The following is a 24,785-nucleotide window of genomic DNA, read 5'->3' as shown; positions in this document are numbered from 1 at the left end:
TAGAAAGAGGAGTGGAAGGCCCCGGTAGACAACTGAGCAAGAGGACAAGTACATTAGAGTGTCTAGTTTGAGAAACAGACGCCTCACAAGTCCTCAACTGGCAGCTTCGTTAAATAGTACCTGCAAAACACCAGTCTCAACATCAACAGTGACGCTCAACGTCAACTGCAACTCCCGGATAATGGCCTTTTAGGCAGAGTTCCTCTGTCCAGTGTCTGTGTTGTTTTGCCCATCTTAATCTTTTCTTTTTATTGGCCAGTCTGAGTTCTGGCTTTTCTTTGCAACTCTGTCTAGAAGGCCAACATCCCGGAGTCGCCTCTTCACTGTTGACGTTGAGACTGGTGTTTTGCAGGTACCATTTAACTAGCTACTGTTAGGTGGCATGAAGTGATGTGTGTGATCCTACATGTTGTTTACCTAGCTAGGTTAATTGTTTACCTAGGTAGTTAGTTACATGTCTTAAGCTAGAGTGTCAACAATTGTTGAATATGGCCGGTGTCAGTAAACGTCAGCAAAAAGGCATAATGAAATTGTTGCCAGCAGAGCTGGTTAGGCTGTTTTCATGTTATCCAGAGGTAAACAAATCATCGGCCAAGCATCAAGTGTACGCTCTGAACACAAGGAGATGGGTGGGGATAATGCTTAAGAGGGTGTGAACAATGCTGAATGGGTGTAGACAAAGAAGAGCTCTCTCAACGAAACACTAAAATGCAATTTTCTCAAAAGCAGAGTTTACAAGTTATTCAACTTTCAAAACAGAATGACTGTCCCATTGTTCCTCAAATGCAGTGTATGATATATCATTTTGTAGCTCTGAGTCTCTACTTTTATCCAATGTAACAAACAGAAATTCAAATTTTGCTACATTAGACTGAATCGGGTCTATATAATTATCAAACATACATTAGTAAAGGAAAGGAAACACAGACTCTTTGTTTAAGTATTAATCTACTCCTTCTAGTAATACAATTGTTGGCAGAAGTTGGTACAGAGTACACTATATCAGTATATGATAGTTTTCCACAAGTTCTGCAAAATGTCTAAGACATCCTGTTACTCATATAGCATCTCCCAGTCCTCCTTGCGTGAGTTTCCCTGGCAACATCATTTTAATAAATCTAACCTCCCCCTGACAGCAGCAACCATCTTATCAGCAATTCAAAGCTCAGAAGTGGGTTTGACCAAAACTTGACCTTTTATCACAAGTATAGGGTCATAACAAGGTGAGGGGTGTGTCATAATTATTAGGTTGATTAGAATTATCACGTTTCAGGTAAGACCCAGATGCAGACAATGTCGAATTAACAATAGTTTATTAATCCAACAGGGGAAGGCAAAAGACAAGGACAGGCAGGGGTCAATAATCTAGATAAGTGGGTCAAAGGTTCAGGATGGCAGTCAGGGTCAAGGCAGGCAGAAAAGGTCAAAACCCAGGAAAACTAGAGAACAGGACAAATCAAGAAACAAGAACAGGGGGAAAACCGCTGGTACAGTGGTCATACTGCGGCACATTTTGCGTACTGCTTTTTTCTGTTCCAAGAAAAATGAAAAACCCTCTGGGTTTCCATTAGGATGGAATGGAAAATATGGAGCTGTACAACGTGACGGTCAGCAGTACAGTACTTGGCTATTTAGCTAAAGAATCCCTGCATGGCACGAGGAAGGAATAGGCTGTCCTTGTAAATCAGAATATGTTCTTAACTTCTTAGTGCGGAAATCCGATTACCGGGATCCAATTCAACAACATCCGGTGAAATCGGAGCGCGTCAAAATACACAATCGTAATATTAAACATTCATGAAAATACAAGTGTCTCACATCGTTTAAAAGCTTACCTTCTTGTTAATACAGCTGCTTTGTCAGATTTCAAAAAGGCTTTACTGCGAAAGCAGACCATGCGATTATCTGAGGACAACGCCCTGCATACAAAAGCATTACAAACCGTGCCAAACAAGCAGAGGCGTCATGAAAGTCAGAAATAGCGATAAAATAAATCACTTACCTTTGAAGATCTTCCTCTGTTTGCAAGGGTTCCCAAGGGTTCCTCTGTTCCCAAGGGTCCCAGCTACATAACAATTGTCTCTTTTTTTTTCCGATAAAGTCCTTCTTTATATCCCAAAAATGTCAGTTTAGTCGGCGCGCTTGATTCAGTAATCCACCGGTTTCCCTCGTTCATAATGCATACAAATGAATCGCAAAAGTTACCTATAAACTTCTTCCAAACAAGTCAAACAACAATTCTAATCAATCCTCAGGTACCCTAATATGTAAATAAACGATCAAATTTAAGACAGAGAATAGTATGTTCAAACCGGAGATAAATAACAAAGTGTGCGCCCTCATCCACTCGCGTCACAATACTACAGCCTAAATGGGAACATAGAAAAACTCCAAATTCATTTTTCAAAAAACAAGCCTGAAACTCTTTCTAACGACTGTTGACATCTACTGGAAGCCCTGGGAACTGCAATCTGGGAGGTATTCCATTGATATTCCCATAGACAGACATTTCAATGAGTGGTGTGCTCAACAAACAAAAAAATTCTGGGTGGATTCTCCTTGGGTTTTTGCATGCCATATCAGTTCTGTTATACTCACAGACATTGTTTTAACAGTTTTATACAATTTAGAGTGTTTTCTATCCAATACTACCAATTATATGCATCCTAGCTTCTGGGCCTGAGTAACAGGCAGTTTACTTTGAGCACACCTCAGTCATTCAAACGTATTTATTTCAATTTATATTTTTTTTTCAGAACATTAACCGTGTGTAGGTAGAGACGTGTGTTGGTAGATGTGGATAGATGGATACAAGGGATTTATTGCAAGTTGGGAAGGGGGGATTCACACCTAGCTCAAGTTGGGGAGGAGGAGGGGGTTTCACACCTAGCTCGGCTATTAGACAATTCTTTAGTAAAGGTTGAATAGTGTATTGTTCAGCTAATAGCCCATCCTGCTACGCTTGTGAAAAACAAATAATAATACTTTTTCCTCTTTCCACATGTTAAAGATTCCAATTGATAAAATGTTTTTAGCCACAATCGGCCCCAACCCCAATTAATACATTTGGGCACAGTCGATAGCGTGCTGGACTTCGGGCTATAATGTTGAGGGTTCGAAACCTGCTCTCTGCTTGTTTCATTACATTATTATGCGGGTCTCAGAGCAAATAGCCTGGATTGTTACTCCCATCTCGTTACTCGCTCTCTTCCACACGCCATTCAGCATGCTTGTGAGCGTGCTGGCAGGATGTTGTAACGGTTCTCTTGTAGTGAAGGAGAGTCGGACCAAAATGCAGCGTGTAGATTTCGATCCATGTTTAATAAACAAACGTAAAACACGAATCAATTATAAACACTACAAAACAAAGAACGTAATGAACGTAACGAAAACCGAAACAGCCTATACTTTTAATAAACAAACGTGTAAACTAACACAGAGACAGAGACAGGAACAAGGACACTAAGGACAATCACCCACGAAACATTCAAAGAATATGGCTGCCTAAATATGGTTCCCAATCAGAGACAACGATAAACACCTGCCTCTGATTGAGAACCACTTCAGACAGCCATAGACTTAACTAGAACACCCCACTAAGCTACAATCCCAATACATACACACCACATACAAAAACCCATGCCACACCCTGGCCTGACCAAATAAATGAAGATAAACACAAAATACTTCGACCAGGGCGTGACAGATGTATTGTTTTTTATTCTGTATATATGAATTACAAATCAGCCTTTACTTAAATATATATATTTTTTAAAGACGTCATCATTCAAATAATGGAGTTTGATACACCTGGTATTAGATTGAAAAAAAACTGCTACATAGTGATTTTCGTAAATTAACTTTATGACAAAAAAATATGCTCAGTCATTTGTCTCTGCATTAACTAACATATTCCTCTCAATTGTGCATTTTTTGCTTAACTCGTTGTGACGTTATAACTACTTACATTTGCTTCCCCCGTAATGTTTTGTCAGCCATCTTTGCTGAAGATAGTCGCCAGGGACGGGTGGCTCGCGTCAAATTCGTCATTGGAACCACTCGATATGATTGGTCATATAAAAACCTTGGGACCCAAATGCATAATGAGTGCTCTAACTCCCCCTTGTGGTGGTCTTGAGTAATGAAGCCGTGTTGTAAGCTCACAACTTTTAAAGGAGGAACCACTGTAGGCTTGACAAAACAAAAACAAACTGGCAACAGACAAACACAGGAACACAGGAATAAATACACAGGGGGTAATGGGGGAAATGGGGACACCTGGAGGTGGGTGGAGACAATCACAAAGAGAGGTGAAACAGATCAAGGTATGACAAGAATTAATTGAGTGAAACTGTGAAAAAGACAATAGTTTACAGCATATTGAGTATATTAGGCTATTGTTATCATTAGCCTTAGCATAGGATTAACATCAACATATGTACAAATTCACCTTTCAGCAGGACAATAACCTAAAACACAGGGACACATAATCTGGATGGCATTGAATGTTCCTGAGTGGCCTAGTTACCGTTTTGACTTAAATCGAAATCTATGGCAAGACTTCAAAATGGCTGTTTAACAACCAACTTGATGGAGCTTGAACAGTTTTTGAAATAATTATTTAATTTTACCTTTATTTTACTAGGCAAATCAGTTAAGAACAAATTCTTATTTTCAATGACGGCCTAGGAACAGTGGGTTAACTGCCTGTTCAGGGGCAGAACGACAGATTTGTACCTTGTCAGCTCGGGGATTTGAACTTGCAACCTTTCAATTACTAGTCCAATGCTCTAACCACTAGGCTACCCTGTGCCAATATTGTACAGTCTAGGTGTGCAAAGCTCTTAGAGACTTACCCAGAAAGACTCACAGCTGTACTCGCTGCCAAAGGCGATTCTAACATGTATTGACTCAGGGGTGTGAATACTTCTGTAAATTAGATATTTCTGTATTTCATTTTTGATACATCTTCAAAAATGTTAATAAACATGTTTTCACTTTCACATTATGGGGTATTGTATGTAGATTGTGTGAAAAAGAAACAAATCTATTTAATCTATTTTTAATTCAGTCTGTAACACAACAAAATGTGGAATATGTGAAGGGGTATGACTACTTTCAGAAGGCACTGTAATGGTGGTAATTGCTGTGTGATCAGAACTGTTGCTAAACAGCACCTGAGGAACCAGAATGAATAAAATAGACTTCATCAGACCTAACAACAGTAGTGGTATGTGTGTGTAAAATCACCTGAGAAGCGAAGCATGTTAGTTTAATATGGCTTGACACCATGATACATAGGCCTAAGGCTGAGATAATAAGAATAAATTCAATCAAAACATTGTTTCCATCACAAAACTGGAGAGCAGCATCTGTCCAGTGAAGTCCACAAAACATATTGCATGTAACAAACAGTTACATGACCTACAGCATGTTCAAGCAAGTTAATGTTTCCGACATTTTCGGACGACGAAACTATTGACTTACAATCACGGAGAGTTACCGCAACTTGCAAAGAAAACAGGAGCTGCCTCCACTAATCCAGCACCATTTAAACTTCAACATCATCTAATCACCTAATACAGTGACAATGAAAGATACCAACAACTATTTAGTCCAATCAACGTAAGCTAAATATGATGTAGCTGTCCATGGTACTGATATGTGTGTGTGTGTGTGTGTGTGTGTGTGTGTGTGTGTGTGTGTGTGTGTGTGTGTGTGTGTGTGTGTGTGTGTGTGTGTGTGTGTGTGTGTGTGTGTGTGTGTGTGTGTGTGTGTGAAGAAAAAAAGCATGTTGACTCACCCTACTTGTAAAGAAATGCTAGCAATGCCATCCTCCTCTTTCATGTTGTCTAAACAGTCTATGAATCTGTCATGTAGTTTTTGTTGTTCTAGGCTACTTACCCGTGGATAGACATGGATGGACGCTTCTACCTCTCTGTGAAGGATGCCATGGCTGTCCTTAGTTTGAAGATGTAATGCAGAGACAGGTGTTTTCTCCATCTCCTTAGCTATCATACACTAATTCCACTGATTTCAAAACTCGGTCCTCCAGAAAGTGGAGAACAACACTGCAGTTTTAGTACATGATATCTTTTTTTTTTAAGCAGCGTTAGATATGATTACCTACTACACATGCTGACCAGCTCAAATAGACAGAAGCATGCTACATCGCAGACCAATCCGAACTCATCTCTCGGCATGTCCAGCCCACTCATCACAAGAGGTCGCTCTTGCTGCTGGTGAGTCTCTGATCCACCTCTACGCAGACGACATCATTCTGTATACTTCCGGCCCTTCTTTGGACACTGTGTTAACAACCCTCCAGGCAAGCTTCAATGCCATACAACTCTCCTTCCGTGGCCTCCAATTGCTCTTAAATACAAGTAAAACTAAATGCATGCTCTTCAACCGATCACTACCTGCACCTAACCGCCTGTCCAACATCACTACTCTGGACGGCTCTGACTTAGAATACGTGGACAACTACAAATACTTAGGTGTCTGGTTAGACTGTAAACTCTCCTTCCAGACCCATATCAAACATCTCCAATCCAAAGTTAAATCTAGAATTGGCTTCCTATTTCGCAACAAAGCATCCTTCACTCATGCTGCCAAACATACCCTTGTAAAACTGACCATCCTACCAATCCTCGACTTTGGCGATGTCATTTACAAAATAGCCTCCAATACCCTACTCAACAAATTGGATGCAGTCTATCACAGTGCAATCCGTTTTGTCACCAAAGCCCCATATACTACCCACCATTGCGACCTGTACGCTCTCGTTGGCTGGCCCTCGCTTCATACTCGTCACCAAACCCACTGGCTCCATGTCATCTACAAGACCCTGCTAGGTAAAGTCCCCCTTATCTCAGCTCGCTGGTCACCATAGCATCTCCCACCTGTAGCACACGCTCCAGCAGGTATATCTCTCTAGTCACCCCCAAAACCAATTCTTTCTTTGGCCGCCTCTCCTTCCAGTTCTCTGCTGCCAATGACTGGAACGAACTACAAAAATCTCTGAAACTGGAAACACTTATCTCCCTCACTAGCTTTAAGCACCAACTGTCAGAGCAGCTCACACATTACTGCACCTGTACATAGCCCACCTATAATTTAGCCCAAACAACTACCTCTTTCCCAACTGTATTTAATTTTAATTTATTTATTTATTTTGCTCCTTTGCACCCCATTATTTTTATTTCTACTTTGCACATTCTTCCATTGCAAAACTACCATTCCAGTGTTTTACTTGCTATATTGTATTTACTTTGCCACCATGGCCTTTTTTGCCTTTACCTCCCTTCTCACCTCATTTGCTCACATTGTATATAGACTTGTTTATACTGTATTATTGACTGTATGTTTGTTTTACTCCATGTGTAACTCTGTGTCGTTGTATCTGTCGAACTGCTTTGCTTTATCTTGGCCAGGTCGCAATTGTAAATGAGAACTTGTTCTCAACTTGCCTACCTGGTTAAATAAAGGTAAAATAAATAAATAAATAAAAATTATCTCAGCCAATCATGGCTAGTGGGAAGGTTGCTGACTTTTTCTATGGCTAAACCAACTAGGCTCCTAATTTAACAATTGTATTTGTATCTACAGAGTATTTACAAGTTTGTTATTAAGGCACAAGAAAGTTCACATGTTCCAGAAGGCATTTCTGCCAACAAACACATTCTGATTAGAATTTTTTCCTGTGAAGTAGCGCGACATACGCCTAGTTTCCTGAAACGAGTCACAAATGCTTGCTCACTAGCCTAACTTCCCTTCATGGCAAACGATGCAACAGGCCTACTACATCTAGCTACATGTTGAACTTCCATCCTCTCAGGCCAGAGGCACAATGTATACATTTATTAGAATCGCCATTATAATCATTGGCCAGTATGGAGAATTAAGTAAAACCACAAGTCCAAATCCCTATCTCCATCCATGGCTTATTTTACCTAGCTAGTTAGGTAGCCACTAGAGCACAACAGCACAACGAGATGCAACAATTCAATATTTTTCTGTCAATGAGGTTTGGATTCTGGTGAAGTGATTGGTGTGAAGCCAAATCCAAACTGGCTTCCCTTAACACTTTTGTTTTTGGTGCGCCAGGACCATTCACAGCTGAACACACACAGTTTAGCTCAACGCTGATTGGCTATTATTTAATATTTTTTATCAAGGGTGGTCAAATGCTCGCTCACTTCTCTTGTATTCAATACTATGGGCGGCAACAATGTCATGCTCTTTTTGACCAGACAGCATCTGATAGTTGGGCTACCCATACTGAGACAGAGGGACGCGGTTTCAATCACTCTGATGCTTTTTCCAGTGAGATACATTCAGCCTCTTGTAAATTGTATGAAACACAGACAGATGAAAGATCAATTATTTTGTATGTTTTTTCTTGGTAAATCTTTGAGAGAGGCCTGGCTTTCCTTGGCACCCATGAACAACCGTCTCAGACAGATAGCCTTCCATCTGAACATTGATACATCCATGAAATTAGTCTCCCATGCAACAAAGTTGATCAAAATGCCACAGTTTTCTTATTTAGACATCATTCCTCTCAATGTATACTGGTAGAGTTATTCTGATACCCACACACACACACACACACAAAAACTATCTTCCAACACACATACACTCCATCCCACACCCACACACCTGTCAGTTGATCTGAACAGCCAGTGAAAGACCCCTGGGGCTTTTAAACTGTCATCCTTCAGCAGATGAGCAGCTACACTTTCTCTCTTTCTGCCACTCCAACCATAGCCCTTGGGGAGTGTGTGTGTAAAGGGGGGGTAGAGATGAGTTAAGATCGGATAATACTCCAGGATAAGCCTCCTCATATCTCACCCTCTCACACACACACACACCGGTGATGTTCATAGGAGTCTGTTACGCCCGCCTCTATAAAAAGGGAACGCAACACCCTGCTACAACTAAGCTCTCCGTGAAGTGAAAAAGGTATGGACTGTAGGTGCGAGTAAGAATGACAACAGGCAGAATGTGGTACCGTTTACAAGGACTTTATTCCTTTACACGGTAATATGGGGAAAAGGGGCTGGACGGAACCAAAGCAAAGAAAGTAAATCTCAAAGCCCCCCCCTCTCCTATCTTACCTGCCTACCCACTACTTACCTAATTTAGCACCACCTGGTGCCCTAACCAAAATACAGGGGGTGGTCCACCCAGGTCTTACCTAGTGTGCCTAGACAGTGAATATACTACGGGTATATGTATGCCCGCGGGCCTCTTGCCTAAGCACTCCCTAGGTGCCTTCCCCTTCCCCCCTGGGAACAAATGAAACAGAATATTAAACAATTTCACAAACAAACTAAGAACCAAAGGACATCAAATCAGCTCTATCTGAGCAACAAACTCACAGAACATACCACTTCCCAGCAATGAACTCCCAGAAAATCAACCTCTAGCAAAATCTCTCTCAGCAATCCCTACCTCCAAAATCTCTAGCAAATCTCTCTAGCAAAATCTCTGCAATGACCTCCCAGAAAATCTCTCTCTAGCAAAATCTCTCTCAGCAATCCCTACCTCCAAAATCTCTAGCAAAATCTCTAGCAAATCTCTCTAGCAAAATCTCTGCAATGACCTCCCAGAAAATCTCTCCCTCCTGAACAGAACACTGGCTTTTATATAGCTTCTGAAGGAATGGGTAATTGGAGACAGCTGTGTCTTGACGAGGGGGCGGGGTCAGCTCTCCAATTAACCATGGAGTCAACCAATCAGCTGCTTGAGGGATTTCAGGAAGCCATTTCCTGAAATAAACACATGCAAATACACAAACTACAACACATAATCTGGGGAACGTAACAGAGTCTTCCCTCAATAGGTTGCTAGAGAGGAGGAGAATCGACTAACTATCTCACTGGCACCCTGTTCTGTCCCCTTATCAGGTCACTGTGACAGGGAGACACAGAGATACAGTGCCTTCGGAAAGTATTCAGACCCTTTGACTTTTTCCACATTTTGTAACGTTAGAGCCTTATTCTAAAATTGATCAATCGTTTTTTTCCCCTCATCAACCTACACACAATAACCCATAACGAGAAAGCAAAAACAGATTTTTAGAAATGTTTGCGAATTTATATTACATTTACATAAGTATTCAGACCCTTTACTCAGTACTTTTTTAAAGCACCTTTGGCATGATTACAGCCTCGAGACTTCTTGGGTATGATGCTACAAGCTTGGCACACCTGTATTTGTGGAGTTTCTCCCATTCTTCTCTGCAGATCCTCTCAAACTCTGTCAGGTTGAATGGGGAGCATTGCTGCAAAGCTATGTTCAGGTGTCTCTCTGTACTTTGTTCCGTTCATCTTTACCTCGATCCTGACTAATCTCCCAGTCCCTGCCGCTGAAAAACATCCCCACAGCATGATGCTGCCTCCACCATGCTTCACCGTAGGTATGGTGCCAGGTTACCTCCAGACGTGACACTTGGCATTCAGGCCAAAGAGTTCAATCTTGCTTTCATCAGACCAGAGAATCTTGTTTCTCATGGTCTGAGAGTTTTTAGGTGCCTTTTGGCAAACTACAAGCAGGCTGTCATGTACCTTTTACTGAGGAGTAGCTTCCGCCTGGCCACTCTACCATAAAAGCCTTATTGGTGGAGTGCTGCAGAGATGGTTGTCCTTCTGGAACAGGCCTGGGCAACTTCAGTCCTTGGGGGGCTGATTGGTGTCACACGTTTGCCCCAGCTAACACACCTGACTCCAATATTCAACTAATCATGATCTTCAGTTAAAAATTCAATTAGTTTAAATCAGGTGTCTTTGATAGGAATGGGGGAAAAGTGTGACACCAATCAGGCCCCAGAGGACTGGAATTGCTCAGGCCTGTAATCAGGAAGGTTCTCCCGTCTCCACAGAGGAACTCTAGAGCTCTGTCACAGTAACCATCGTGTTCTTGGTCACCTTTCTGACCAAAGCCCATCTCTCCTGTTTGCTCAGTTTCTTGGTGGCTCCAAACTTCTTCTTTTAAGAATGATAGAGGCCACTGTGTTCTTGGGGACCTTCAATGCTGTTTTGGTACCCTTCCCCAGATCTGTGCCTCAACACAATCCTGTCTCGGAGCTCTACGGACAATTTCTTCGACCTCATGGCTTAGTTTTTGCTCTGACATGCACTGTTAACTGTCGGAACTTATATAGACAGGTGTGTACCTTTCCAAATCATGTCAAATCTATTGAATTTACCACAGGTGACTAAAATCAAGTTGTAGAAACATCTGTGTGTGAAGATTTTGATTGTATGACTGGATTTGCCTTTTTTCCATTTTTAATTGCAACTGAGCTCAATTTCGAGTGTTATAGCAAAGGGTCTGAATACATATGTAAATAAGGTATTTCTTAAGTAAGGTATATGTTATACTTACAAAAAAATTCTAAACACCTGTTTTTGCTTTGTCATTATGGGGTATTGTGTGTAGATTGCTGAGGATTTTTTAAATGTATTTAATCTGTTTTAGAATAAGGCAGATAAATACAGAGGCATTAGCTATATGGAAACACACAAACACACACACACACACACACACACTGGTGCTGTTCATCTGCCACACACACACACAATTTCACACTGGAATATTCATACACAAACTTAGACCCACACACACTTTATACTTTTAGTCAGTATCTTACAAGCAATAATTCAAAATTGTGTAGAGAGGACACCATTCAAGGGAGGGAGTGAGGAATTGAAAATATAGATAGAATAAAAAAATAAAGGGTTACAGAGTGCTGGGGGAGCCTCCCGCTGTGCTATTAGGGGCAGAGACATCTCTCCTTCTGTCTGTCCATTTCTCTCTCTCTCTCTCTCTCTCTCTCTCTCTCTCTCTCTCTCTCTCCCCCATCCATTTCTCTCTACAGTGATCTGTTTCAACTGAGTGGTTTTCTAATGATCTCCAATAGAGAGCAGATACTCTCTCACACACACAGGGGTGTGCACACACACACACACACACATGCCACTCTATCTCAGTATCCTTAGGAATAATTGGGAGATAGGGTTCAGTCACTCATACTGTACCCCAGAACCTAGCTATCATTACTGGGACTGCTGGATTCAGAGATTGTGTGCGTGTTGACGTATTTAACTATTTTTGCATAACAATAATGCAATTTATTTCTGGTAACATTGCACATATTGTAACATTATAGTCCCTTGACATACATGACTTAACTACTTTGCATAATGCTCAGTTTACCCACTCTACTAAGAAATCATACATTTTTATATTAAAACTACATTATGTAATACTGTGTCCAATTGATTCTGTTTGGTTGTAATGTTTTTGAAAAGTGTCATTACACAACTTTTTTTTTTCTGATGGCCGATCCTGTTTGGAAACTTTCATAACATATCAAGCCTTTTGGGACACATCACCAATTAACATTGGCTGCAGTATTCCAAACTTTACTAGGTAGTCATGCAATAAACATTTTGGATAATTCCCTTTAAATTAATTTCCTTTAAATGACACCAAATGTTGGTGACTGTAGAATTCCACTCTCCACTTTCTCTTTGAATCAAATCAAATCAAATGTATTTATATAGCCCTTCGTACATCAGCTGATATCTCAAAGTGCTGTACAGAAACCCAGCCTAAAACCCCAAACAGCAAGCAATGCAAGTGTAGAAGCATGGTGGCTAGGAAAACCTCCCTAGAAAGGCCCAAACCTAGGAAGAAACCTAGAGAGGAACCAGGCTATGTGGGGTGGCCAGTCCTCTTCTGGCTGTGCCGGGTGGAGATTATGACAGAACATGGCTAAGATGTTCAAATGTTCATAAGTGACCAGCATGGTCAAATAATAACAAGGCAGAACAGTTGAAACTGGAGCAGCAGCACGGCCAGGTGGACTGGGGACAGCAAGGAGTCATCATGTCAGGTAGTCCTGAGGCATGGTCCTAGGGCTCAGGTCCTCCGAGAGAGAGAAAGAAAGAGAGAAAGAGAGAGAGCACACTTAAATTCACACGGGACACCGAATAGGACAGGAGAAGTACTCCAGATATAACAAACTGACCCTAGCCCCCCGACACATAAACTACTGCAGCATAAATACTGGAGGCTGAGACAGGAGGGGTCAGGAGACACTGTGGCTCCAACCGAGGACACCCGCGGACAGGGCCAAACAGGAAGGATATAACCCCACCCACTTTGCCAAAGCACAGCCCCCACACCACTAGAGGGATATCTTCAACCACCAACTTACCATCCTGAGACAAGGCCGAGTATAGCCCACAAAGATCTCCGCCACGGCACAACCCAAGGGGGGGGCGCCAACCCAGACAGGAAGATCATATCAGTGACTCAACCCACTCAAGTGACGCACCCCTCCTAGGGACGGTATGAAAGAGCCCCAGTAAGCCAGTGACTCAGCCCCTGTAATAGGGTTAGAGGCAGAGAATCCCAGTGGAAAGAGGGGAACCGGCCAGGCAGAGACAGCAAGGGCGGTTCGTTGCTCCAGAGCCTTTCCGTCCACCTTCCCACTCCGGGCCAGACTACACTCAATCATATGACCCACTGAAGAGATGAGTCTTCAGTAAAGACTTAAAGGTTGAGACCGAGTTTGCGTCTCTTACATGGGTAGGCAGACCATTCCATAAAAATGGAGCTCTATAGGAGAAAGCCCTGCCTCCAGCTGTTTGCTTAGAAATTCTAGGGACAATTAGGTGGCCTGCGTCTTGTGACCGTAGCGTACGTGTAGGTATGTACGGCAGGACCAAATCAAAGAGATAGGTAGGAGCAAGCCCATGTAATGGTTTGTAGGTTAGCAGTAAAACCTTGAAATCAGCCCTTGCCTTGACAGGAAGCCAGTGTAGGGAGGCTAGCGCTGGAGTAATATGATCAAATTTTTTGGTTCTAGTCAGGATTCTAGCAGCCGTTATTTAGTGCTTTATCCGGGTAGCCGGAAAGTAGAGCATTGCAGTAGTCTAACCTAGAAGTGACAAAATCATGGATTAATTTTTCTGCATAATTTTTGGACAGAAAGTTTATGATTTTTGCAATGTTACGTAGATGGAAAAAAGCTGTCCTTGAAATGGTCTTGATATGTTCTTCAAAAGAGACATCAGGGTCCAGAGTAACGCCGAGGTCCTTCACAGTTTTATTTGAGACGACTGTACAACCATTAAGATTAATCATCAGATTCAACAGAAGATCTCGTTGTTTCTTGGGACCTAGAACACGCATCTCTGTTTTGTCTGAGTTTAAAAGTAGAAAGTTTGCAGCCATCCACTTCCTTATGTCTGAAACACATGTTTCTAGCGAGGGCAATTTTGGGGCTTCACCATGTTTCATTGAAATGTACAGCTGTGTGTCAGCCGCATAGCAGTGAAAGTTAACATTATGTTTTCGAATGACATCCCCAAGAGGTAAAATATATAGTGAAAACAATAGTGGTCCTAAAACGGAACCTTGAGGAACACCGAAATTTACAGTTGTTTTGTCAGAGGACAAACCAGTCACAGAGACAAACTGATATCTTTCCGACAGATAAGATCTAAACCAGGCCAGAACTTGTCTGTGTAGACCAATTTGGGTTTCCAATCTCTCCAAAAGAATGTGGTGATCGATGGTATCAAAAGCAGTACTAAGGTCTAGGAGCACGAGGACAGATGCAGAGCCTCGGTCTGATGCCATTAAAAGGTAATTTACCACCTTCACAAGTGCAGTCTCAGTGCTATGATGGGGTCTAAAACAAGACTGAAGCATTTCGTATACATTGTTTGTCTTCAGGAAGGCAGTGAGTTGCTGCGCAACAGCCTTTTCTAGAAATGTTGCGAGGAATGGAAGATTCGATATAGGCCAATAGTTTTTTAGATTTTCTGGGTCAAGGTTTGGCTTTTTCAAGAGAGGCTTTATTACTGCCACTTTTAGTGAGTTTGGTACACATCCGGTGGATAGAGAGCCATTTATTATGTTCAACATAGGAGGGCCAAGCACAGGAAGCAACTCTTTCAGTAGTTTAGTTGGAATAGGGTCCAGTATGCAGCTTGAAGGTTTAGAGGCCATGATTATTTTCATCATTGTGTCAAGAGATATAGTACTAAAACACTTGAGCGTCTCACTTGATCCTAGGTCCTGGCAGAGTTGTGCAGACTCAGGACAACTGAGCTTTGAAGGAATAAGCAGATTTAAAAAGGAGTCCGTAATTTGCTTTCTAATAATCATGATCTTTTCCTCAAAGAAGTTCATGAATTTATCACTGCTGAAGTGAAAGCCATCCTCTCTTGGGGAATGCTGCTTTTTAGTTAGCTTTGCGACAGTATCAAAAAGGAATTTCAGATTGTTCTTATTTTCTTCAATTAAGTTAGAAAAATAGGATGGTCGAGCAGCAGTAAGGGCTCTTCGGTACTGCACGGTACTGTCTTTCCAAGCTAGTCGGAAGACTTCCAGTTTGGTGTGGCGCCATTTCCGTTCCAATTTTCTGGAAGCTTGCTTCAGAGCTCGGGTATTTTCTGTGTACCAGGGAGCTAGTTTCTTATGAGAAATGTTTTTAGTTTTTAGGGGTGCAACTGCATCTAGGGTATTGCGCAAGGTTAAATTGAGTTCCTCAGTTAGGTGGTTAACTGATTTTTGTCCTCTGGTGTCCTTGGGTAGACAGAAGGAATCTGGAAGGACATCAAGGAATCTTTGTGTTGTCTGTGAATTTATAGCCTTTGAAGGCTGCGTAATAAGTGGCGTGCATGGGCAGCCTTAAAACAATGCTGCATGTATTTGCTTCCGGGAAGATCCTGGTGGCCTCATTCTCTTGTTTGTATAAGAACTGTAGCTGTGGCTCCACTGGAAATCCCAGCCTAGGAATGGCTGAAGCCCCGAAGTGAAAATGAGAACCTGCTCTGGGGTTAAAGGGATAGGCATCCCGCTAGCGGAACAACTTCCGGTGAAACTGGAGGGCGCGTAATTCAAATAAATAATCATAAATATTATGGATTTTAAACATTTAGGTGGAAAGCTTAAATTCTTGTTAATCTAACTGCACTGTCCGATTTACAGTAGCTATTACAGCGAAAACATGCCATGCGATTGTTTGAGGATGGCATCGTCAAAATATTTTTCCACCGGCACAGGTTTCATACATTCACATATGAAGATGAAATATTCACTTACTTTTTGAAAACCTTTTGATTTGTCATCCAAGGGGTCCCAGCTATAACATGTAGTGTTGTTTTGTTAGATAAAATCCTTCTTTATATCTCAAAAAGTCAGTTTAGTTGGCGTCATCGATTTTGAGTAATCTACTCGTTCAACGTGCAGAGAAAGGAATCCGAGAATCTGTCCTGTCTTCATGGCACCCGCAAACGTTTTTGAAGTAACAAGCCTGAAACCTTGAACATAGACATAGGAATTGCATCCAGGGAGCTAATTTTCAATATGACCCTATACTTGCCATTCTAAGAGGATGGTCTCTCAACAACAACAAAAATATTCTGTTTGGTTTTTCTTTGGATTTTCTCCTACCATATCTATTGTGTTATATTCTCCTACATTATTTGAACATTTCTACAAACTTCAAAATGTTTTATTTCCAATGGTACCAATTATATGCATATCCTGGCTTCAGGGCCTGAGCAACAGGCAGTTTACTTTCGGCACGTCATTCAGGCAGAAATTGAGAAAAAGGGGCCTAGCCCTAAGAAGTTTTAAATGCCAGTGTTTCGGTCTACTGGCCTCACTCATCAAGCAACCAACTGCCAGACTGTCGGAGTTCGGTAGACCCAAACATTGGCATTTCAAATGAAGAAAGTGAAACTGTACAGGAAAGAAGTGTGCTGTAACTACTTGGTTTTGAAGTCATAAAGAAAATGTCCACTAGCAGAATTGTCTAGAGAGCTACAGGCTCTAGAAAGTAGTATCATTCTGTCATACTAGTACTTTACAGGTTTTACTACTTGACATGCAGGCCACGTACATTCTACACTTAACATCCCTGCCTCTGCCCTGCGACTACACTCCTCAAAAGAGAAACTATTGATAAGAATTAAGAAATGAACAGATTATACATTTTCGACCTCCAGAACATATACTCTAAAATTCATGCATTTTAAAGATTTCTGACTGAGGCAACTTCTGCCTTAACCGTCCCTTGGAGTCCCAGTGCAGTCAAATCATTGCTTTCCTGTGTTTTGTATCATATTGTACAACAGCTGATGAAACAAACACTGTTATAGTTAGATTTTATTAAATCAGTGTTATTAACTGATAGTTGCTGGTTGAAAATAAAATCTACACAGGACCTTCTAATCAGAAGGTTTGCATGGACGGGAGTTTTGGCTTGCCTGATGACATCACCAGGCAGTTAATTGTTTAAGAGACCAATAACAAAGAGACTTCCAAACCTCTGCCAATAACAGCTAGTTTTCAGTTTGCACCTCTCCACTCAGACTACTCCCAGCCAGTCCTAGCAAAATTGTTTGAGAAATAGTTTTTAGCTAAAAAGCTACTTTTGTCAATTTTAATATAAATTATTACAGTAAAGTACCTAATTTTTGCCCAGAATGTACTATATATTGATATTAAAATGGCTGCATTGGGCCTTTAACAAGGTCCAACTGTGACAAAGCAAACCAATTTTTCCCCCCTCTAACACAAATTGGACAGCTGAGGCTTGCATCACACTGAGCTGCAACACACGCACACACATACACACAAACACACACACACACACACACACAGACACACAAAACCTGTCAGCCAAGGGTGCTTAGATTGTCACCTTTGGTGTCATCTAGTTGAGGTTTGAACTAGCTGACGAGACACATTGAGAGGCCTGCAAACATTAGTATTGATTTAGGTGAAAATGACGTACAATTATCCGACAAGAACTGAGTTGCAAAAATATTGAATCAATCATGAGTGCATGTTTGCATGGTACATGCTTGAGTGCATGCGTGTTTTTGTTTCAGTTAGTTGTTTGCATTTCTGTTAGAGAGAGAGAGAGTGTGTGTGTGTGTGTGTGTGTGTGTGTGTGTGTGTGTGTGTGTGTGTGTGTGTGTGTGTGTGTGTGTGTGTGTGTGTGTGTGTGTGTGTGTGTGTGTGTGTGTGTGTGTACATGTATAAGTGTATTTCTGCGAATGCGGACGTGTGTGTGTCTAGTCCCTAGGTATTTAATAATTTTATCAGGATATAAAAATAATATTACCAGACGAAGGGACATTTTTTTTTTTTTTAAGTACGTTTTTGACACGATATCCGGTCTGATGAAGGGTGTCTATGGCTAAAGACTGTCCAGTAATACTTTACTGTAGGTGTCCTTATGTATGCATTCATAACGCCTTTAGAACAGTTACAGTTGAAGTCGGAAGTTTACATACACTTAGGTTGGAGTCATTAAAATTCGTTTTTCAACCACTCCACAAATTTCTTGTAAACAAACTATAGTCTTGGCAAGTCGGTTAGGACATCTACTTTGTGCATGACACAAGTAATCTTTCCAACAATTGTTTACGTACATATTATTTTACTTATAATTCACTGTATCACAATTCCAGTGGGTCAGAAGATTACATACACTAAGTTGACTGTGCCTTTAAACAGATTGTAAAATTCCATAACATTATGTCATGGCTTTAGAAGCTTCTTTTTGACATAATTTGACATAATTTGATTCAATTGTAGGTGTGCCTGTGGATGTATTTCAAGGCCTACCTTCAAACTCAGTGCCTCTTTGGTTGACATCATGGGAAAATCAAAAGAAATCAGCCATGTCCTCAGAAAAAAAATGGTAGACATCCACAAGTCTGGTTCACTTTTGGGAGCAATTTCCAAATGCCTGAAGGTACCTCGTTCATCTGTACAAACAATAGTACGCAAGTATAAACACCATGGTACCACGCAGCCGTCATACCGCTCAGGAAGTAGACGTGTTCTGTCTCCTAGAGAGGAACGTACTTTGATGCAAAAAAGTGAAAATCAATCCCAGAACAACAGAAAAGGACCTTGTGAAGATGCTGGAGGAAACCGGTACAAAAGTATCTATATCCACAATAAATCGAGTCCTACAGTGGGGCAAAAAAGTATTTAGTCAGCCACCAATTGTGCACGTTCTCCCACTTAAAAAGATGAGAGAGGCCTGTAATTTTCATCATAGTTACACTTCAACTATGACAGACAAAATGAGAAGAAAAAAATCCAGAAAATCACATTGTAGGATTTTTAATGAATTTATTTGCAAATTATGGTGGAAAATAAGTATTTGGTCAATAACAAACAAGGAAGATTTCTGGCTCTCACAGACCTGTAACTTCTTCTTTAAGAGGCTCATCTGTCCTCCATTTGTTACCTGTATTAATGGCACCTGTTTGAACTTGTTATCAGTATAAAAGACACCTGTCCACAACCTCAAACAGTCACACTCCAAACTCCACTATGGCCAAGACCAAAGAGCTGTCAAAGGACACCAGAAACAAAATTGTACACCTGCACCAGGCTGGGAAGACTGAATCTGCAATAGGTAAGCAGCTTGGTTTGAAGAAAGCAACTGTGGGAGCAAATATTAGGAAATGGAAGACATACAAGACCAGTGATAATCTCCCTCGATCTGGGGCTCCACGCAAGATCTCACCCCGTGGGGTCAAAATGATCACAAGAACGGTGAGCAAAAATCCCAGAACCACACGGGGGGACCTAGTGAATGACCTGCAGAGAGCTGGGACCAAAGTAACAAAGCCTACCATCAGTAACACACTACGCCGCCAGGGACTCAAATCCTGCAGTGCCAGACGTGTCCCCCTGCTTAAGCCAGTACATGTCCAGGCCCGTCTGAAGTTTGCTAGAGAGCATTTGGATGATCCAGAAGAAGATTGGGAGAATATCATATGGTCAGATGAAACCAAAATAGAACTTTTTGGTAAAAACTCAACTCATCGTGTTTGGAAGACAAAGAATGCTGAGTTGCATCCAAAGAACACCATACCTACCGTGAAGCATGGGGGTGGAAACATCATGCTTTGGGGCTGTTTTTCTGCAAAGGGACCAGGACGACTGATCCGTGTAAAGGAAAGAATGAATGGGGCCATGTATCGTGAGATTTTGAGTGAAAACCTCCTTCCAACAGCAAGGGCATTGAAGATGAAACGTGGCTGTGTCTTTCAGCATGACAATGATCCCAAACACACCGCCCGGGCAATGAAGGAGTGGCTTCGTAAGAAGCATTTCAAGGTCCTGGAGTGGCCTAGCCAGTCTCCAGATCTCAAACCCATAGAAAATCTTTGGAGTGAGTTGAAAGTCTGTGTTGCCCAGCAACAGCCCCAAAACCTCACTGCTCTAGAGGAGATCTGCATGGAAGAATGGGCCAAAATACCAGCAACAGTGTGTGAAAACCTTGTGAAGACTTACAGAAAACGTTTGACCTCTGTCATTGCCAACAAAGGGTATATAACAAAGTATTGAGAAACTTTTGTTATTGACCAAATACTTATTTTCCACCATAATTTGCAAATAATTTAATAAAAATTCCTACAATGTGATTTTCTGGATTTTTTTTCTCATTTTGTCTGTCATAGTTGAATTGTACCTATGATGAAAATTACAGGCCTCTCTCATCTTTTTAAGTGGGAGAACTTGCACAATTGGTGGCTGACTAAATACTTTTTTGTCCCACTGTATTCAGTCAACACTTCTCAAGAATATAATGGCCTATTTGAACAAGTAATTTGTTACGGATCCATAACTAAATAAACATCAGCATTTTGAAAGAGAATTTTTATCATTATTTTATTAACGAAAGCATAAAGATGCTGATGAGGAAATACAGTACTGTACAGTACTGTATATGGTCTTACATTTGGGTAATAAAGCATTTTGAAGATATAAGCCAACTGCATTTGTTTATTAGGCTACTGTGCAGTCTGACAAGTAAACATAGCATACTGTAGTAAACATGGGAAAGTGTCTAATTCCTTACATAAGGTAGAGCAGGCCATGTCCAGACTTTCTCGGTGACCTCAAGTACTCGTTAACTCTGTCTTTAATGCTTTTTCATGTTACATCATTCATGGACAGAAACTTCTGAGACACAGTATTAATGAACCCGGAGTTTCACTAATGAGGAGTGACTCTCCGCCAATACCGCCTGGCTCTGGACCAATGCATTAGCTGTCACCTGCATCTCTGCCCTCAAAGAATGTTTCTCTTCTGATGGTCTGCCTTCAATGACTCGATCTCGGTCTTCAAAGTTTGAATCTCACCCATGAGCACCTTCATCAGATGAGCAGAATGTTACTGCCCTGAGCCCCCATCGATTACAGTGGCCTATGATAGAACCGGTAGATCAATTAAGAATTAAAAGTGACTCAAACACACAAATGTGGCGTACACATTTTAAGAATGTAGCTTAACTTCTTGGTGACGGGGGGCAGTATTTTCACGTCCGAATGAAATGCATGCCCAAATTCAACTGCCTACTACTCATCCCTAGAAGATAAGATATGCATATTAGTAGATTTGGATAGAAAACACTCTGAAGTTTCTAAAACTGTTTGAATCATGTCTGTGAGTATAACAGAACTTATTTAGCAAGCAAAACCCAGAGGACAAACCATTCAAAAAAAAATTTTTGAGGTCACTCTCTTTTCAATGGGTTTTCATTGGGAATCCAGATTTCTAAGGGACCTTCTTGCAGTTCCTACCACTTACACTGAATGTCAACAGTCTTTAGAGATTGGTTGAGGTTGTTCCTTTGTGTAATGAAGAAGTACGGCCATCTTGAATGAGGGTCACTTCAAGTGTACTGTTAGATAGAGGCAAGTGACCAGAAAGCTAGCTACAGATTGTTTTCCTCCTGTATAGAACACAGATCATCGCGTCTTCAATTGTATTGATTATTTACGTAAAAAAATACCTAAAGTTGTATTACAAAAGTAGTTTGAAATGTTTTGGCAAAGTTTACAGATAACTTTTGAGATATTTTGTAGTCACGTTGCGCAAGTTGGAACCGGTGTTTTTCTGGATCAAACGTGCCAAATAAATTGACATTTTGGATATATATTGACGGAATTAATCGAACAAAAGGACCATTTGTGATGTTTATGGGACATATTGGAGTGCCAACAACAGAAGCTCATCAAAGGTAAGGACTGATTTAAATGTTTATTTCTGCGTTTTGTGTCGCGCCTGCAGGGTTGAAATATGTTTTCTCTTTGTTTACAGAGGTGCTACTCTCAGATAATAGCATTGTTTGCTTTCGCCAAAAAGCCATTTTGAAATCTGACATGTTGGCTGGATTCACAACACGTGTAGCTTTAATTTGGTATCTTACATGTGTGATTTCATTAAAGTTAGATTTTTATCGTAATTTATTTGAATTTGGCTGGCTTTTGGCCTGGTGGGACACTAGCGTCCCACATATCCCAGAGAGGTGAATACAAAACTCTAAGACAAATGTCAAAAAGAATAACACATTCTGTTGATTTTTTCTAAAAATGCCTTATCACACTGTCGACCTCATTACAGAGTCACAGGGTCAGGAAGTTAGAGGAGGCCAGCATCCCGGAGTCGCCGCTTCACTGTTGACGTTGAGACTGTTTTTTATGGGTACTATTTAATGAAGCTGCCAGTGGAGGACACTTGAGGCGTCTGTTTCTCAAACTAGACACTCTAATCTACTTGTCCTCTTGCTCAGTTGTGCACCGGGGCCTCCCACTCCTCTTTCTATTCTGATTAGAGCCAGTTTGCGCTGTTCTGTGAAGGAAGTAGTACACAGCGTTGCACGAGATCTTCCGTTTCTTGGCAATTTCTAGCATGGATTAGCCATCATTTCTCAGAATAACAATAGACTGACGAGTTTCAGAAGAAAGTTCTTTGTTTCTGAACATTTTGAGCCTGTAATCGAACCCACAAATGCTGATGCTCCAGATACTCAACTAGTCTAAAGAAGGACAGTTTTATTGCTTCTTTAATCAGGACAACAGTTTGTTGTCAGCTGTCAACAGTTTGTTGTCAGTATGTCAGCTGTGCTAACATAATTGCAAAAAAAAATGTTTTGCCTTTTTTAAATTATAAACTTGGATTAGCTAACACAACGTGTCATTGGAATACAGGAGTGATGGTTGCTGATAAGGGGCCTCTTTACCTATGGGCCTGTATGCCTATGTAGATATTCCATAAAAAACGTGCCGTTTCCAGCTACAATAGTCATTTACAACATTAACAATGTCTACACTGTATTTCTGATCCATTTGATGTTATTTTAATTGACAGAAAATGTGCTTTTCTTTCAAAAACAAGGACATTTTTAAGGGACCCCAAACTTTTAATGGTAGTGTATATGGTAACTCCTTCAAAAGCATTCCAGCATTCCAAAAAAAAAAGCATTCCAGGTGAAGCTGGTTGAGAGAATGCCAAGAGTGTTCAAAGCTGTCATCAAGGAAAAGTGTGTCTTTTGATTTGTTTAACACTTTTTGGTTACTACATGATTCCATATGTGTTATTTAATGTCTTCACTATTCTTCTACAATGTAGTAAATAGTAAAAGTAAAGAAATGTTTCCCTTGGCTGTAAACCTTTATGTTAAGCATCCACCATTTTGTTTACAACCGTGTGTGTGTGTGTGTGTGTGTGTGTGTGTGTGTGTGTGTGTGTGTGTGTGTGTGTGTGTGTGTGTGTGTGTGTGTGTGTGTGTGTGTGTGTGTAGCAATACACTATAAGGCTATGGACTGATGAACACACCTCCATGTCTGTGAGTGTGGCACTAAACCCGGTACCGATTTTACACTTACCTGAGTCTTGCTTCTTTTTTGTAGTGCTGCCACATTCCATCAACATGGCGGGAAGTATTCTCCTCACCAAAGAGCTCAACACTGGAAATTGACACAATGTTGCAATTGCAACATCAACTACGCAATTACCTAACTAACTACACTAACTACCTTTTTTTATGTAGCGGTTGTTATTGCTGTAGCCTATACATTTTCATTTTTTCACACCTGTCACTAATCCTGATGTGTCCCAGAAACATTGATTTTGTTGTAAATTTCTATTTACTTACATTTCATTTGAACATGTTTGTGTTTTTTGAGCAAATTGTTGTTATTATAATGTATCATTTTATATCTGGACGTGGTCCAATTTGTACAACTCAGAGCAGGTTATTGTCTCGTTGTCAAAATGTGGTATAAGCACATTCATAATTTTTTTTTTTACAATACCTCATATTAATGGCACTTTACTTAAGGTGTCTGTGCGCACTGTGCATATGACATGGTTTTGACACCTAGGATTTCAATCAATGTAATAATGTGGTTGTGACATAGAGGTTGGTAAATTAAATAACACCCTGTTATAAAATATTGTATGTAGACTTATGTAGAATGTAATAACATATGACAAAAGTTGTCATGCAGACTATGTAATAGCAGTCGTTAATAACGGTTGATATTAGAGCATATGATAACAGGACGAACAGTCATCTATAATGCAAATGTTAACTAGTTTTATAACATCATATGGGGTTACTCATAACTAGTTATAAACAACTTATGACAAGTTTTACAAAGTGTCATGTAGCTGTTTTAAAGCAGTTCTGAGTGCATGCATAAGGACACCTACAATAAAGTATGACCAATTGTCCTTGTATGTCTGGAGCATAAGAAACTCATTTCATATTAAGTGAATCTGTTTATCAGCATTAGCTTTGTGTTTGCTGTTATGATTAATGAGCCTGCTGGATAGAAGTTATTCAGCAGTTAACGTATTCAAATGCAGCCCTTTCTTGCTCATTTCAAGACTGACCTCAAGTAGTCGGAATTCAGTTGACTTAAGGAAGG

The 24,785-nt window shown here is 40.7% G+C and overlaps 1 long non-coding RNA gene across 1 annotated transcript in view; it reads left to right on the top strand.

Moving 5' to 3' along the window:
• LOC121847460 overlaps positions 1-24,457 on the top strand; it is a 37,098-nt gene extending 12,641 nt beyond the window's left edge. The window contains exon 3 of the long non-coding RNA XR_006084323.1: positions 23,763-24,457. This is a non-coding gene — a long non-coding RNA (uncharacterized LOC121847460). The remainder of the gene's footprint in view (positions 1-23,762) is intronic.
• Positions 24,458-24,785: the final 328 nt, after the last annotated feature.

This window comes from Oncorhynchus tshawytscha, linkage group LG01 (genome assembly GCF_018296145.1).
Source record: "Oncorhynchus tshawytscha isolate Ot180627B linkage group LG01, Otsh_v2.0, whole genome shotgun sequence".
NCBI classification, from domain to species: domain Eukaryota; kingdom Metazoa; phylum Chordata; class Actinopteri; order Salmoniformes; family Salmonidae; genus Oncorhynchus; species Oncorhynchus tshawytscha.
Note: the sequence above shows the minus strand (reverse complement) of the source record. Positions and strands in the feature narration are given on the sequence as shown.